The following is a 16,335-nucleotide window of genomic DNA, read 5'->3' as shown; positions in this document are numbered from 1 at the left end:
CCTCCTTCTTTGTTACCAAGCACAGAGGAAGCCCTCTAATAATTATTTTTTTGAATGAATAAATGAAGCAACATCATTATCAGTGTGTTTGGAGACAAAAAGGAAAGTATTGGTAGTCATCAAGTCTGGTGATGAGAACAAGCTGTCACTGTGGACTAGACAAGCTCAAAACCCCAGCCCTGCCACTTACCCTCTGTGTGAAATTGGGTAAAATACTTCAGTTCCCTGGGTCTGCGCTCCCCCCATCTGTAAAAGGCATACATTAAAATAGCACCCATGTCAGAGATTGATACAAGAATTAGTGCGTGCGCCCAGCACATGGTAAGCATTCAAAAACTGGAAGCTGCTAATTTTTATTATAATCTTCAGTCTCTCTCTCTCTCTCTCTCAACGCTGCCCATATTCCTACCTGCCCTTCCTGCTTGTCCCTTGAGGCTGAGTTTCGGGCATTTGTAATATTATCCTGAATGCCGGGTGTAGGTCGACAGATGTGTCTGTGACAAACAAGAAAAAGAAAAGCGGGCCATTCCTTTTTTGCTGGCTACCTGCTTCCGAAATAACGTTCTGTTTGTCGGAGGGCTTACTAAACCAGTCGGTTTGTGAGTTGACATAAAAACTTGTTTCTGCCAAGTGATTCAGGTGAGCTGGGAATTTACTTGAGACCTTGTGGTTGCTCTCTGAATACAAAGGGCCTGGGAGGCTGTATGCCCAAGAAAGCCTGTGATTTTGACAACAGAGCATTAGGGTGGGGATATGCGATTTTTTAAAAAGTTTATGAAACATATTCTTATATACATCATGTGTTTCATCTCAATCTCCTATAAAATTCTAGTGTCTTTCAAAATCCATCCAGCCACCCCACTCTCCCCTGGCTTTCCCCAATCCGCCAGGTATCTCACAGGATTAGACGGGACCTCAGGGCCCTGTCTGTCACCTGAACTGTTCAGAGCCTCATCACGGGTCTCCCTGCCTCTGGGCTTGTCCCTTCCAAAGCCACACCCCACACTGAGCGTTCTTTCTGAGACTCAGCCAACCCCATCACTCTCTTGATTAAACCTTCAGTGTTTCCCACTGCCCTCAAAGTAGAGTTGAAGTTGGCCCTTGATTGTGAGTGGGATCTGCCACCCCAGTTAGATGGTGGAGACTTTTCCTTTGTCATCGATAATTTAATCCTCTGAGAAGCCAAGCCACAGCTTCCCTGCGTGCCTACTTTATGTCATGCACTGTGCCTGGCACAGGGTTCAGGGGTGAGTCAGGCCCCTGCTTAGAGCCAGGAAAGCTGTGGGAAGAGGGAAAGCGCAGGAACCAACATTCACGGAGCACTTCCTATGTACATTTTGCCCACTGCAGCCTGCAAACTAGGTAACATCTTGCAGAGCAAGGAAGTGGCTTGTTCAAGATTGCAGGCTGGTAAGTGACAGACTTGGGATTCAAATCCAGGTCTCTCTGAGTCTGATATTCAAGGTCTATGTTAACACTACCTCCCAGAAACTAGTGGGTGAGGGTCTCAAGATAGAGGGCAACCCCCAGGCCACGTGGCCGAGGTCTTTGGGGCCAGCTCAGGTGGGGCTGTGGCACTTCTGGGCGGAGGCTGCAGGTCCTCTTGAGAGGGGGCTCAGAGTCAGGACGGTGCCTCCACCATGATTATCCTAAGACACCAGTGGCCCGGAGACAGTTCAAAAGGCATTTTCACCCTAGAGCCTGAAGAAGTAGAAAGAGGGGCCCGTGACTTTCCTGGTGGTCCTGTGGTTAGACTCGGCGCTTCCACTGCAGGGAGCACGGTTTCCATCCCTGGTCAGGGAACTAAGATCCCGCATGCTGTGCGGCCTGGCTGAAAAAAAAAAAAAAAAGCTGGGCCCAGGCGATGGAGCCAGACAGCCACAGTCTGAAATCCCAGTTTTGTCCCCACATGACACACATGTGACCTGGGAAAAATCACTTCACCTCTCCGTGCCCTGGTTTCCCCCTCACTAGAACACAAATTATAATCCATCCCTCAAAGTCTTATTGAGAGGATGGAGTAAGGTCACGTGGGTAAAAACATGCTCTCTCAGCTAGAAAATAAATTATACATTCTCTGTGCACATATAATTTTTTTTTTTTTTTTTTTTTTTTATTTTTTGCGGTACACGGGCCTCTCACTGTTGTGGCCTCTCCCGTTGCGGAGCACAGGCTCCGGACGCGCAGGCTCAGCGGCCATGGCTCACGGGCCCAGCCGCTCCGCGGCATGTGGGATCTTCCCAGACCGGGGCATGAACCCGTGTCCCCTGCATCGGCAGGCGGACTCTCAACAACTGCGCCACCAGGGAAGCCCTGTGTACATATAATTTGGTCCTCCAAACAATTTTGTGAAATAGGCAGGGCAGAAATTTTTTTAAGTTAATTTCTTTTAAAAACTTAATTTTATAAGAAATACATGAATCCATTCTCTTAGAAACCAGGACACTGTTGATGAAACTAAAGTCCCCTTTATCGCCACTTCCAGTCTGGTCTCTTCCCCACTGCCCTAGAAACCACTCCTGTGATGAGTTTGATTTGTATCATTGCATACCATTTTTATACTTGAGCATACATGACATGTACGTACAGAAAATAAGGAGCATTATTTTGTATTATTTTAGTGTTAATGGATTCCTACTAGATCTATCATCGCTCGGCGACTTGCTTTTTTCTCTCCTACGATGTGTTTGAAAGCTATCAACGTTGATGGATCTGGTTCATTCCATTTAAGTGGCTGTGTTCCATGGTATGAAAATAGCTTATTTTATGTGTCCCCTCTTTTACCAAGAGACATGTAGAATGTTTTCTCTTTTTCCCTTATTACCGTCAGTGCTTCTGTAACTGCGTACGCGTCTCCTGGAGCATATGCTGGTGTTTGTCTAGCACAGATGTAATAGATCATGGCGGGGCTTATTGATAATGACGATAGTTGTCCTATACTGAGCTTTTGCTGTGTTCTAGAAGTGTCACATGCATTATCTCATTTAACCCTCACCTAAAACCTCGTGTGAGTGAAGATCTTGTCCAGTTTTCAGATGAGAAGACTGAGGCGCAGAGACATGCAGAATTTATTCATGGTCACACAGCTGGGTTGGGGCAGAGTCTCCACCAGGCCCTGGTTTTCCTCAGCCCAGCACACACCCTGCCCCAGCAGCGGTGTCCCCCTCTGCTCATGGGGGTTTAGGGCAAGAATATTTGGAAAAACCAACTGGGTTACTCTGCAGTCAGAGCCCAGAATCCACAAAATTCCAAGTGGCAGGTGTCCTCTGGTGGTAAGAAAGGCGTCCGGGTCATTTCTGGGACAGGAGGCTCAACTTGTCAGCTGGGAGGACCACCCTCCCCCTTCCTGAGTTTTCCGTAACGGGGACATCAGAGGCTGAGGCAGCAGAGGCGGGGACTGGCAGGGACATTGAACCGTGAAATTGTAGGATCCTGGAGCTGGGCCTCTGAGGAGAAACTGAGGCCCAGGGCAGGGGTAGGGAGGACTTCCTGACGACCACACAGGCAGCCAGGGGTCGAGCTGGATCGGGAGGCTGCGGTGCCCCGTCCAATGGACCAAGCAACTGAGTCCAGGGGCCTGGAAGCCTGGGCCTGGATTAACAGTACTTGAGATGCAAAGCCGTTACTGTCCCCAGAAGGCCACAACCACATGGGAAAGAGCAGGAGAGGTGGCCCCAGGGAGCAGAGGCCCCACCCCTGCTCCCAGCTCCGCCCTTTCCCCTCCGGTTCTGTCGGAGGAGCCAGCCTCTCTCTGCCTGTGCTCCAGGCCCGGCTCTCCTGCTTCTGCCCTCCGTCTTCAGCGTGTCAGCACGCGGGCCCTGTCAGCATGAGCACAGTCAGCTCTCTCTCTTTTAAAAGTCCCTCCCTCCCCCGCCACATTCCTCTCCAGCTACTGCCCGCTCCCTCCTTCCCTTCCCAGCCCCACTGATCGAGTTGCCTCCGTTTCACTCCCTCCCACTCCTCAAGCCACTCCAATCTGGCGTCGGCCCCCCTCCCCGTTACAACTCTCCCAGGGTCCCCGCGGCCTCCTATACTGCGATGCTTCGGTTCCTCACCTCCGATCCCTGCGCCATCACCATCATGGTGATGGTCCTTTATCGACATTGGACGCCTGTGGCCCCGGCATCCTCCGAAATCTCCTTCCTCTGACCTCCGAGACCCTTCTCTCTGCTGGTTTCTAACTGCCTCTCTGAGAGCTCCTTCTCCATCACCTTTGCCATCTCCTCTTCCCCCTGCTCCTCCATTTGTTTAAAAATACAAAAAAGTATACAGAGAAAAATGAACCAAAATGACTTGAAATCTCACCAGTTATTCCTCGTTGATGTTTTTTTGAAGTAGATGTGGCCCGTGAAGCACGTGTCCAGGAATATGCTGTGTCCAGAGGGCCCCTCCCCTGCCCTGCAGCCACTCTCCAGAGGCAAACCCTGATCCCCCGTCTCATAATCCCTTCTAGAAAAATGTCTTGTTCATACTCCAGCACATATGTCTTTATATTATTTTTATTTACCCCAAAGGGGTCATCCTAACACCCCATTCTGTGCTTCAGCTACCCTTTAAATCTTGGAGCTGACTGGGCCTTTTCTCACTCCCCTGGCTTGAGCCAGGGTGGTGTTTTGGGGGGTGTGATGCCCAAATCACTTGTTGCCAGCTTTCATTTCTTCTCTGGCTTCCAGACCCACACATTCAACTGTACAGTTGGCATCTCCACTTGCGTGGCACCTCACACTTTTTGTGGGTTTGGCATCTTCCTCCCCCACCCCCAGCCCTGCCACCCCCATCTCCCCAAATGGCTCTACCACTCATCCAAGCCAGCAGCCTGGGGTCACCCCGAAAGCCTAACGTCATCTCTGGTCTGTGTCTGAATCCTGGATGCACCACTTCGGTTGTGGAAACACCGTGTGTTTCAGGTTCCTGCTGTGTCCTGTGGATTAAGAGATAGGACCTGCCAGGTGCTCAGAGGCTTCCCTGGCACACAGTACCTGCCCAGGAAATGCTGGTTGTGGTTATGGATATTATCCATGTTCCCTCCCTTTTCCAATCACCCACATCCAATCCATCACCTGCGATTGTCCATTCTCCCAGCCAGACTGGCTTAAAGGCCCTTGTCTAGCTCCCCCGCAATCATCGTGGGCCCCTCCAATCTGTTCTGCTCTTAAGTGACCCTTCTGTAACCCTGATTACAGCCACTCCCCTATTTGAACCCTTCAGTGATCACCAACACGTGTAAACTCCACGGTCTCTCCCGTGGCTTAGGGCACAGCAGAGATTCAGCCGGCAGGTCCCAGCTGTGTATGACCAGTGTCTTTTCTGATTGGTTGGTGCCCTGCTGAACTGACCGTTACATATTTCCATGTGCCCCAGGTCCTGTGCAGTCCAGCCCCTGCCAACCTTGCCAGCCCCCTCTCTCCCGCCACTCCCCTTTCAGTTCAGGTTTCAACTGGAATAAGCATCTTACGTGTCTCCAAACAGGACGCACTTCCTCTCTGACCTCTGGGCCTTCTCACATGCTGTTCCCTGGGCCTGAAACCCTCTTCCCTCCTCCCCACATGGCCAATTCCTACTTACCCAACGGGTCACTCTCCAGGAAGCCCCTCCCTCATCCCGCTCCCGTAACAGCCTTTTGTAAAGTTTATCACACTCGGTGGTTTCTTGGTGATGGGACTCGGGGTTGCCTTCCATTGCTGATTTAAAACTGGTTCTTGCCTATGGTCTCTCTACCACTGAAACGCAAGCCATTTAGGGGTGAGAGATTTTTTTACCCATTCACTGCTGTATGCTCAGCTCCTGACACAGAGAGGGTGTTTAGAAAACGTTTGTTGAATCACTTATTAATTCTTCCACTTAACAAATATTTGTTGAACTCCTTTTTGTGTCCGGTATTGTTCTATGGCCTAAGGGTACATCAGGGAATCAAACCGACAGGAATTCCTATCCCAGCGAAGCAGATATGCCAGGGATGAGAGAGAAACAAGCAATAAGCATAATAAATAAGTAAATCATTTATGAAAAGGTGATAAACACTGTGAAAAAATCAGGAGGAGGAAAAGGGGGTTGGAAAGGGGCTGTAATTTCAGATGGAGTGATTGGGTTGCTTTCCACTGAAAAGATGATATTTGAGCAAAGATATTAAAATTGATAAGGGAGGGAGCCCTGCCGATATGTAGGGGAAGAATATTACAGGCAGATGGGACAGACAGTGCAAATGCTGTCAGGTGGGAACACGTCTGCGTGTTCAAGGAAAACCCAGAAGCCCAAGGGGGCTGGAGCAGAGGGAGGGAGGGACAGGGTGGGAGGGGGGATGAAATCAAAGAGGCCATGATCGCAGACCATGCAGGGCCTTGTAGAAGCTCTGACTTTTACGCTGAGAGAAATGAGAGCCTTTTTTTTTTTTTTGACAGCTTTATTGAGGTATAATTTACATACTATAATATTCATTCATTGTCAGCATACAATTTGATAATTTTTAGTAAATTACAGACTTGTGCAGCCACTGTCACTATCAAGTTTTAGATCATTTGTTTTATCCCAGAAAGATCCTACAGTCAATCCCCATTCTCACCAGCAGCCCCAGGCAACCACTAATCTGTTTTCTGTCTCCGTAGATTTGCCTTTTCTGGACATTTCACATCATCAAAACCAAACAGTATGTGGATTGTTTTTTTGGCGGGGCGGGGGTCTGGCTTCTTTCATTGAGCGTGATATTTTTGAGATGCGTTCCGCATGATAGCACTTATCGGAGGTGTGTTCCTTTTCATTGCTTAATAGTATTGCTTTGTGCTGCTATACCATACTTTGTTTCTCCATTCACCAGTTGATAGATTTTGTTTTTGTTTGTTTTGGCCACACTGCACTGCATGTGGAACCTTAGTTCCTCCACCAGGCGTCAAACCCGCCCCCCCCCCACCCCCCGCCTGCAGTGAAAGCGTGGAGTCTGGACCGCCAGGGAAGTCCCTTGATAGACTTTTGTATTGTTTCCACTTTGGGGCTATTCTGAATCATGCTGCTCTGAGCATTTGCTTACGATCTTCATGTGGACCTATGTTTTCACTTCTCTTGGGTAGATACCTAAGAGTGCAATTGCTGGATCATATGGTAAATTTATGTTTAACTTTTTAAGAAACTCCCAAACTGTTTCCCAAATGGGCTGCTATGTGGAGAATAGTCTACAGTGGATCAAGGGTGGAAGCTGAGAGACCAGTTGTTTAATGAGCATAATTTATTAAATAAACCCACTGGATCTGAAGAGAAAGGAATTAGGACAGCCATCCGATTGGCACCAGAGACCCTCAGGGAGGACCCAGGCCAGGAGACCCCGGGCTGCAAACCCAGCCTTCCCAGCTCCAGAAAGGTACAGAGAGGCCTGTCTCACGCCCACCCCTCCCTCCACACTACCCAATCCCCAGACAACTTTCATGCAGCCAAAGCGTGAAAATCCCCCGTATGGAAAAGGATCAGCATCAGGCATGACTGTTCGAAGCTATGGAGCCCTCTCCCCCTAGGGAGATGACAACATTTTCTTTGCAATTAAAATTCCTTTGAAACTGAGACCAAGGAAAATTCAGAGGAGAAAGCTTTTTAAACTAGGGAAAATACTCTTCTTAGCAATTACCATGTGTGCATTTCAACAAAAGCTGTTTCTCCTCCCTCCTCCTGCTGGCTGCAGGGAGCTGTCTCTGCCGGCACTCTGGTTCCATATTCACACTGAGCCCAGAAGTCTCCCTTGGCCTTCAAAACTTTTCCCTGGCTGGTCCTTGCTTCTCTGTCCACTGCCCACTCTTAGCTCCTGGATCCCTCACACATTCCAGACTTCACTCCAGGCCTTTACTTACAATGTCACTTCCCATGAGTCCTCCTTTCCCAACCCAATGGTTCATCTGCCAAGATGAACTTCCATCCTTGTGCTCCCTCTGGCTCTATCCTCAACCCACTGCTATTGTCCCTCCGCATCCCACAGGGATCTTCCTCGCTCTGAGCTCACAGCTCTATCTTTCTGCACAGCTCACTGCTCTGACCACAGCCCTCTGTTAGTATCTTGGCCTGGGAGTGTGATGTCCAACACATTAGAAAGAATGGGATGTTGGAGACCTGGGTTCACTGCATCCATTCAATCAACACATATTCATCGAGTCATTACAACGTGCCGTGCATGTTGCCAAGCTCTAGGGATTAGCAATTTCTGTGTTTAGAAACAGGAGGCTAGGTTTTTTGGAACAACCCTTCAGCTGAAAAGAGCTAAGAATACTGGATAAAATAGGAAAGGCATCTTATTAAAGCATCAAAGAGCTGACAAGTAAGCTCTTTGTAAGGAATTACCAGGAATTATTAGGTCAAAACTGAAGGGAAAAGAGAAACCCAGAGAAGTTTGAGAGCACAGAATCTGTTTTTGTCCTGAGGGCATTTGCTGATCTCGGAAATTTTGAATTTGTTTTTGATGATCTCCCAGCATAAAGGGAATTGAAATCAAAGTCCATAACCCAAACAAAGTGGGTAATCAAGTAGGAGACCCTCACCGAAATAAGCTGGGACTCTGGAGGGCTTCACCCTTGCAGTAAGGGTGAACCAAATGTAACCCAGCTTTGAATCATAGATTGGCAGCTTCATCCACACTACTTGGGCATTCCAGGGAACTTTGAACCTTGAATTTTATTTAAAGCAATCCCAGTATGGTAGCACCACAGCCAAATGCAAATCCTTTTTAGAAGCAAATACCTTTATTCTAGGCATGAAATTCTTCCTAAAAAAACAATAAAAGTCCAAGTATTAGGCTGGCCAAAAATTTCGTTTGGGTTTTCTGTAACATCATACAGAAACCCGAATGACCTTTTTGGCCAACCAAAATGTTGGTTGGCCGTTGTATTTTAGCCAACCAAAATACAATGGCCAGCACAGAGTCAAAAATAACCAGACATGCCAGAAAGCAATGCTAATGAGCTAAGTAAGCAGTAGCGGTACAGTGTGAGCAAACAAATGACACTCCTTGCCTCATAGGGCTTACAGTCCAGCAAGGAAGACAGATATCAACGCTCTTATCAAGGCCACTAACAACCTCTGCATTGCCTAGTGGAGTCACTTCTTCATCCTCAGTTTACTTTGCCTCTCAGCAGCTTTCAACACGCTGACCTCTAGTTAATGCTCTTGGTTTCCATGACACCACAGTCTCTTGGATGGCCTCCAACCTCACTGGAAGCTTCTTCTCAGTCTTTCTGTTTCCTTCTCCTCCTCTATTTCATCTCTGATGTTGGAGTGCCTCAGGGATCACTTCTGGGTCTGCTCTCTGTCTCTCCCCAAGTGATCTCATTCATTTCCTCAGCATTAGATACCACCTACATGCTCATGAATCTCAGATTTATATCCCTTCTCCTTGGAGTCCAGACTGTTCCACCCAACTGCCTGCTACTTATCTCCTCTTGCAGATCTCGTCAATGTCTCAAACATAAGATACCTAAATAGGAACTCTTGCTTCCTCTCCCAACCCTTCCTTCCCTCATTTGCTCCATCACGGTAAGTGTCACACCATACGGTGTTAAGCCAGGAATCTAAGAATCAACTTGAATCCCTGGTTTGAATTAGGGTGGTAATAAAGATGATGCAAAGTGGTCAACTTAGAGAGGTATTTAGGAAGTAAAGTGAACCAGACTTAATAATAGATCACCCATGGGGGCTGCAGAGATGAGAGTTGTCAAGCATGACTTCCAGCCTTCTGGCTTGGACCACTTGACATATAAGGATGCCATTCACTGAGGTGGGGCACCCAGGAGAAGGGCCAGCATGGAAGAAGAAGAACGTATGTTTGTTTTTTCACATGTTAGGTTTGAGGTCTCTCAGAGGCATCTAAGTGGAAGTATTGAGAAGCAATTGTATTTTTTATCTCTGGACTTCAGAAGGAAGGTTGAGACTAAGCTTGGGGGTCATCATAGTACTGATGGTAATTGGAGCCATTGGCATGGCTGAGATTGCCCAGGAAGAGATTGAGGAGTTTGAACATGGGATAGAGGCAGATATGCCTGCAAAGGAGATGTGGAAAGTATTGTTAGAGAGGTGGGAAGGAACCCAGTTGTTTAGTTTCATGTTTCAGATGCTGCTGAGAGCTTAAGTAAAATGAAGAGTGGAGAACATCCATTGGATTTAGCAAGATGGAGGTCATTGGTGACCTCTGTGAGCCGTCTTGATGTAGTGCTGGGGATGAAAGCCAGATGGCAGTGGGTTGAGAAGAGAGTGGGAGGTGAGTAAAGGAGTTCGTGAGAACACCCAGTCTGCAGAGAAGTTCTGCTGTTAAGGGAAGGGGCTGAGAGGTGTCAAGAGGTGTGTGCCTATTTTTGTTTGCTTTAAGATGGAATCTTCCTGAGCACATGTAAATGCCAGGAGCCCATCAGAGACAGGTGAAGATAAGGCAGGAGAAGGGAGAATTTGTAATGTAAAGTTTCTCAGATGCCGGGAAGGTGTGAGTGGGCTTCCGAACCCAGATGAGGTGCCTGTCCTCAGACAAGAGACATCTTCTCTGTTGAAAAGAGGAAGAAAGAGGAGAGAGGAGATGTGTTCTCTCATCTATAAAATGGGGATAATAATAGTGCCTATCTCTGGGACGGGTGGGGTGGGGATTCCACGAATGGATGCTTATAATGGGCTCAGCCTGGGGTAGTAATGGCGGGTGGTTAAAGCTCTACAGATAGCAGCCACTATTATTATCTTTCACTCTCAAAGCTCTGATCCACTCTCGCTTGTGGATAATAATCATCAAACCTCAGCTGGTTATAGCACTTAACTCTCCAGAGGATTACTTTGATATTCATCTATGTGAGCCTCACAACAAACCTGGGAGGATTTATTTCCCCTGTTCTCCAGAAGAGAATGCTGAGGCTCAGAGAGGTGAAGTGACTTGCCTGACTGAGGTCCCACAGCTGGCAGTAGCGGAGTTGGGAGTCCAGTCCAGGTCCAGCTCCCAAGCCTACTGCCCCCACTCCAGTTCCTGCCTTCTCCACAAAGAAGAACTCGTATTTAGGGTCTCACCACTCCCCACATGCAGCCCCTACAGTATAGCCCTATGTGTGAGCTCTGTTTTCTTCAACAGTTGCATGTCAGTGTCCCCTGGAGGAAGGGCTGGGGAATCCATGACTCAAATCTATAGCTTTAAACTCAGGAAGGAGAGGATTAAGGTTTGAACAAGGTGCCGAGCTCGGCTTGCTTTCTTATTCCAGCCTGAGACAGGAGATTAGGGAAGAAAATACCCAATCTGCCAGCTCCATCGCTTGTCAGGAGAGAGAGGAAAGTGAAGCCTCCCTCAGGCCTGGCATCGGCGCTGCCTATCTGTCACCCCAGATGAGGCCCTGCTCGGAGTCTGGGGAGTGATTTGGCCAAACTGGCTTGCAGCTTTCAGTTCCAGCAGTCCCAGCACGGGGATGTAGGACCCGTGAGAAATATTCTCTCCCTGTTCCCTTCTCCCATCTGTTCCAGGCAAAGCTAGGTCATAATGAGTATTTCCACCTCTAAGTTAACACCCAGCCCCTTGCCAAGGTGCTCAGCCTGGCCACACCTTACCTTTCTACCCTCTTCCCCACCTCCCAGTCCCACCCCCGCCCCGCACTCTGGATATCCCTTCCTCCAAGACATCACCCAAGTAGTTCCCTCTGCCTGGTTATCCCTTTCCTCTTTGTTCAACATGGTGAACTGCTACTTAACCTTCGAGGAGCAATTCAAATGTCACCTGCTACAGGGAGCACCATGTGACTTCCTTAGAGAAGGAAAACGAGCCTTTATTGAGCACCTACTATGTTCTAGTCCCTGGGTTAGGCTCAGAGATGCGTCAGATCCTGGCCTAGCCTCCAGGGGTCCAGGATTGCAGTCCAGTAGGAAGAAGTGGCAAGGCTGGAAGTCCCTGGGGATTTGGACGGGAAGCTGCAGAGAAGGTGGGAAGTGACAACCCCGAATGGGCAGACTCGGGGCTGGGGGAGTGCTGACCTCAGGGCCCAGGCCCGGTAATGCAAGTGACAGGTCAGTTTCCCTGACAGAGCAGCCACCTGTACTTCTCCTTGGTATGTTGGCTCCTCTTGGCATCTTCTGTCTGCTCAACTGTTCACAAAAAAGCCAGGCGGAGGGCAGCAGTGGGAGCACCTGGTGAGGAGCTTGGCTCTGATGTCAGACCACCTGTGCGACCTTGGGGAAGTCACCTGACCTCTCTGTGCCTCATCCCATCCACAAAATGGCAATAGAAATAGGGCCTGCCTTGTAGGGTTGTTCGAGAATTAAGTGGATTACACATGAGGTGCTTAGGATGGTGGTATCAAGCACTCAGTGGGTGTGAGCTATTTTATTACTATTTATTATTTTCACTGGCAGAAGATTTGGGCCCATTATCAGCTCCCCCCGTGCACTAGGTCATCCTCTCTCTGAGCCTCTCTCCAACAGGGAAATGAGGAAAGTAGTGGATTTCCAGCTCTGATATTCTGGGATAGGAATGAAGGGGGGTAGTAATTGTGAGGGGTTGGGGGAATAGAAAGACCCAGGGACAGAGCTGGGCCCTAAGCAGGGCGGAGACCAACGCCCCCCACACACCCCCACACCGCAGGAAGCCTACAGTGTTGGTGAGCCACAAAAGGTAAGTTTCCAGAAGGGAGCTGGCACCTGGATCACAGAGAACCTTAAATGCCAAAACAGTGCTTCTGAGAGGTGACAGGTCTTGATCAATGATTTGGAGACCGTGTCTAATCATTAGACATGGGTCCTTCAGAGAGGCAGGCATCTCCCCATCCCCAGAGGAATGCGAGCAGAGGCTGAGATCTAAGAGACATCAGACGTCAGATGGATGGGTCAAGGTCTAAGAGGGCCTGAAACCCTCAAGAGACTACAGCCCTCCAGGAACAGTGGTTGGGGGAAGAGGCGGTGGCCATAGTATTAAGTGCCACAGCCCTGGAGTCAACTGCTTCTTTGGTATGTGACCTTGGCAGTTGACCCCACGCTCCCTGGCCCCAGTTTGCCCATCTCTAAAATGGGGGTGATGGTAGTGTCTTGCATCACGGTTAGTGTGAGGATTAGATGGAATAGCATCAATGTGCTCCTTTATGGCTGGGGTTACTGTTGCTTCTCCGCCTTGGCCTCCAGAAGCCTATTCTGCTGTCTTGGCCTCTCCTCTCTCCCATTCTAGGAGGAAGCGGCCACACTGGAGACTGGGGCTGACGAGTCTCCAGCCTGAGGCCTCCCTAAGGAGCTTGCCATGGCTACCAGCTGCCTGCAAGGAGAGGCCATAAATCCTGAGCCTGGGGTGGTAGGAGGGAAGGAACCCGTGTGCGGGGTGGGAAGGGGGGGCAGCTAAGTGGAATTGAATCTTGTTTAAGGAGGAGGCCCACACCTCCCTGGGCCTGTAATTTACTGCGAGGTTGACAAGACGAAAGCGGAATTTTCAGTGGCATAATCACTGGGACTTCGGGAAGCCGCGGGAGACAAGCCATGAGGCAGGTGGTGGCAGCCAGGGTTTAAGCGAGATCTGGGGCGCTGATCCCGCTGTGATCACAGCGGGCAGCAGACTGGGGGCACAGGGCTCCGAGTGGGGCCGGCCCAGCTGGCTAAGCCCAGGGCTCAGGCCACGTCTTGTCTGCTGTCATCTCCAGAGCCAAGGTCAGGCCCCGATTTTTCAGCCAATTTTATGTAGTGGAACGTACTGCCCAAGACAGCTGTGACAGTGGCTGCTGACAGCCCTCAGCTGAGCCCCTTCACCAGGATTGCCCTCAGCCAAAGGGAGGTGTCTAGCTCAAGGTCACACCCCCTGGAGAGGTGGACAACTCACGTCCAATATCTGGTCAATGCATGGATTCAAAGGCCAGGCCCCTTGCCTCAACTTGGAGCATCCCAGCTCCAGAGCGCCCCATGGAAGCAGCTGGGGCCTCTGCTGTGACAGCCTCACAGTGCAAGTTCTCCCTCTGTGCAGCCTTGCCTCTCTCACCCCTGCCACAGTGTTCCCTTCAACTCTCCTCAATAAACCTCCCGGAAGCAAATCTCTACCCTGGAGCCTGTTTCCAGGGAAGCGGACCTAAGGCTTTCCATCACCAGGAGGCTTGTTGTAAAACAGCTTTTGTGTACAGTGTTGTAAGAGGATCACAGAACCTTCTTTTCCAAATGGGGAGACTGAGGCCCAGAGAAGCAAGAAACTTACCCAAGAACACTTGGTGTTAGGGGCAAAAACTGGGATGCCGGACTCCCAGGCCATTAGCCCAACTCCTCCATTTTACAGATGGGCAGACTGAGGACCAGAGAGTTGGGGGATGTAATTCAGCATCTATTACAAGGAACAGGGGAGAGTGGGGTCATGGAGGCAGTATGCTAGGGTGAAAACTCACAGCTTTGGAGCTGGATCCTAGCCACATGGTGTCTTGAGCAAGCCACCTCTTCTTAAGTACTTCTATTTTTCATCAGTAATTGGAGAGACTAAAGCCCATCTCAGGAGGATAGGGTGAGGCTCGCTTAAAATAATAAGAGCTCGCACTGGCTGTTTATTGGATGAGCCCTTCACACACATCTTGATGAATGACTGAGAAAACATGTTGCTCATAGTAGGTACATGATGCTTGATCTTTGTTATACAACTTTCTGACCACCTGGTCCAGGGGCTCCCGGGTCAGCATCAGAACCTGCTAGGGAGCTGTCCCAGACCTAGAACAGGCTCTGGGGCCAGACTTTCCTAGTTCAAGTCCTGGATCCCCACTTCTTGGCTATGACTTTGGGCAAGTTACTTCACCTCTCTGTGCCCCAATGTCTTCATCTGTAAAATAATAATAATAAAACAGACCGTGGCACAGATTAAACAAGGGACTCATGTAAAGTGCTTAGCACAGCGGTGAACAAGCACAGCTTCTTATTTTTATTTCACGAGATACACAAGTCCTGGCACGTAGAAAGAACCCTATAAATGTTGCCTATTAATATTATTATCACTATTACTGAATCAGATGCCCCGGGGACCCGGGGATATGTGTTTTAAGAGTCCCTCTTGTTATGCTTCCAACATGACCCTGCTCCCAGCAGGTCCTCTGATGAGCTCTGGGAACCACAGTTTGACCTTCCATTGTACAGAAGCCCAGAGGGGGCGGGGACTTGCCCACGGTCACCCAGCACGGTGGGATCACAGCCAAGCTCCAACCTAGTCAGCTTGCCTTCCAGCCTGGAGAGCTTCCTTCTGTGCTGCAAAGGGACAGATCCCTTAATGTCATCTGCTTGGGTTGCAGTAAAAATTAACTACCCTGAATATGTGCATCATCAACGCAGCTCCAAGACAGATAAGGGACGGAAATGAGATGTGTCACACATGCTCCTGGGGTATCCAAGCAGTCTCTTTAATGACTCCCTGGAGGGCCCTCCACTCCTCTGTGAGGACCCCCACAAGCCAGCTGGTCTCTGCTCTGCCCTGGGTGAGACCCATTGCTAGGTCTGGGATGGGTGCCCCAATAAGCCTTGAGTGAGCAGAGCTGAGGGTGGGGCTTCACCCTTGGCCGGCCCGGCTCCAGTCCCTCCTCCCAACTCATCTGTGCATCTTACAGGTGCATCCTGACCGGGACCTCCTCGGTTCTCACCCCAGCCCAGATGGTAGTGTTTTACTGTCTGAGTGAGGGTGATGGGTGAGGACTTCTCCCCTACGGATGCTAGAATAGAAGTTGATGCACAGGGGCAAAGGACCCTGCTGTGGACCCCCAGTCTCTGTCCCTAGTGATCCTCTGCTACAGATAAACTTTAATAGACTCAGGTCTGGGGAAACCTCCCTGTGGCTGGAGCCATGTATTCCAGGAACTGCATGGGGGAGGGAGAGACCCAGAGGGAACATCCAGGCCCCTGGTAGGATGGAGGAGCTGGGATCAGGTATGTGTGTGTGTGATATGAACAGATATAGCAGACAGACAAACAAGGAGGTAATACAGGGGGAGAAGAAGATAGAAGGGAAGGAAGAGAAAGAAAGAAGAGCAGGAGAAAGGAAGAAAGCAGAGGAAAAAGGAGAATGGCTAGAATGGAGATATAAATTATGGTATACTCATGCAATGGAGTACTATACAGCAGTGAAAAGGAAACACGAAAGAACAAAGATGAATCTCAAAAACAATGCAAACAAGATGCAAAAGAGTGTATACAGCATGATTCCATCTATCTCAAGTTTAAAAACAAAATAAAACTAAACTAAGACTTTAGGAAGGCATAATTAGATGATAAAGTATATAAAAAGGCAAGGGGCTGGTTATCATAAAAGCCAGGGAGAAGGGAAGCAGTAGGTTATGGTCAAAAAAGGGACACAGTTGGGGGGCTTCTGAAGGGGAGACAATTTTCAGTGCTTTGATCAAAGGGTGATCCATGGGTTCATTT

This window comes from Delphinapterus leucas, chromosome 15, assembly GCF_059928025.1.
Source record: "Delphinapterus leucas isolate spDelLeu-1000000601 "Yukka" chromosome 15, BTC_Dleu_Yukka2, whole genome shotgun sequence".
Taxonomy (NCBI): Eukaryota; Metazoa; Chordata; class Mammalia; order Artiodactyla; family Monodontidae; genus Delphinapterus; species Delphinapterus leucas.
This window is presented reverse-complemented; position numbering follows the sequence as displayed.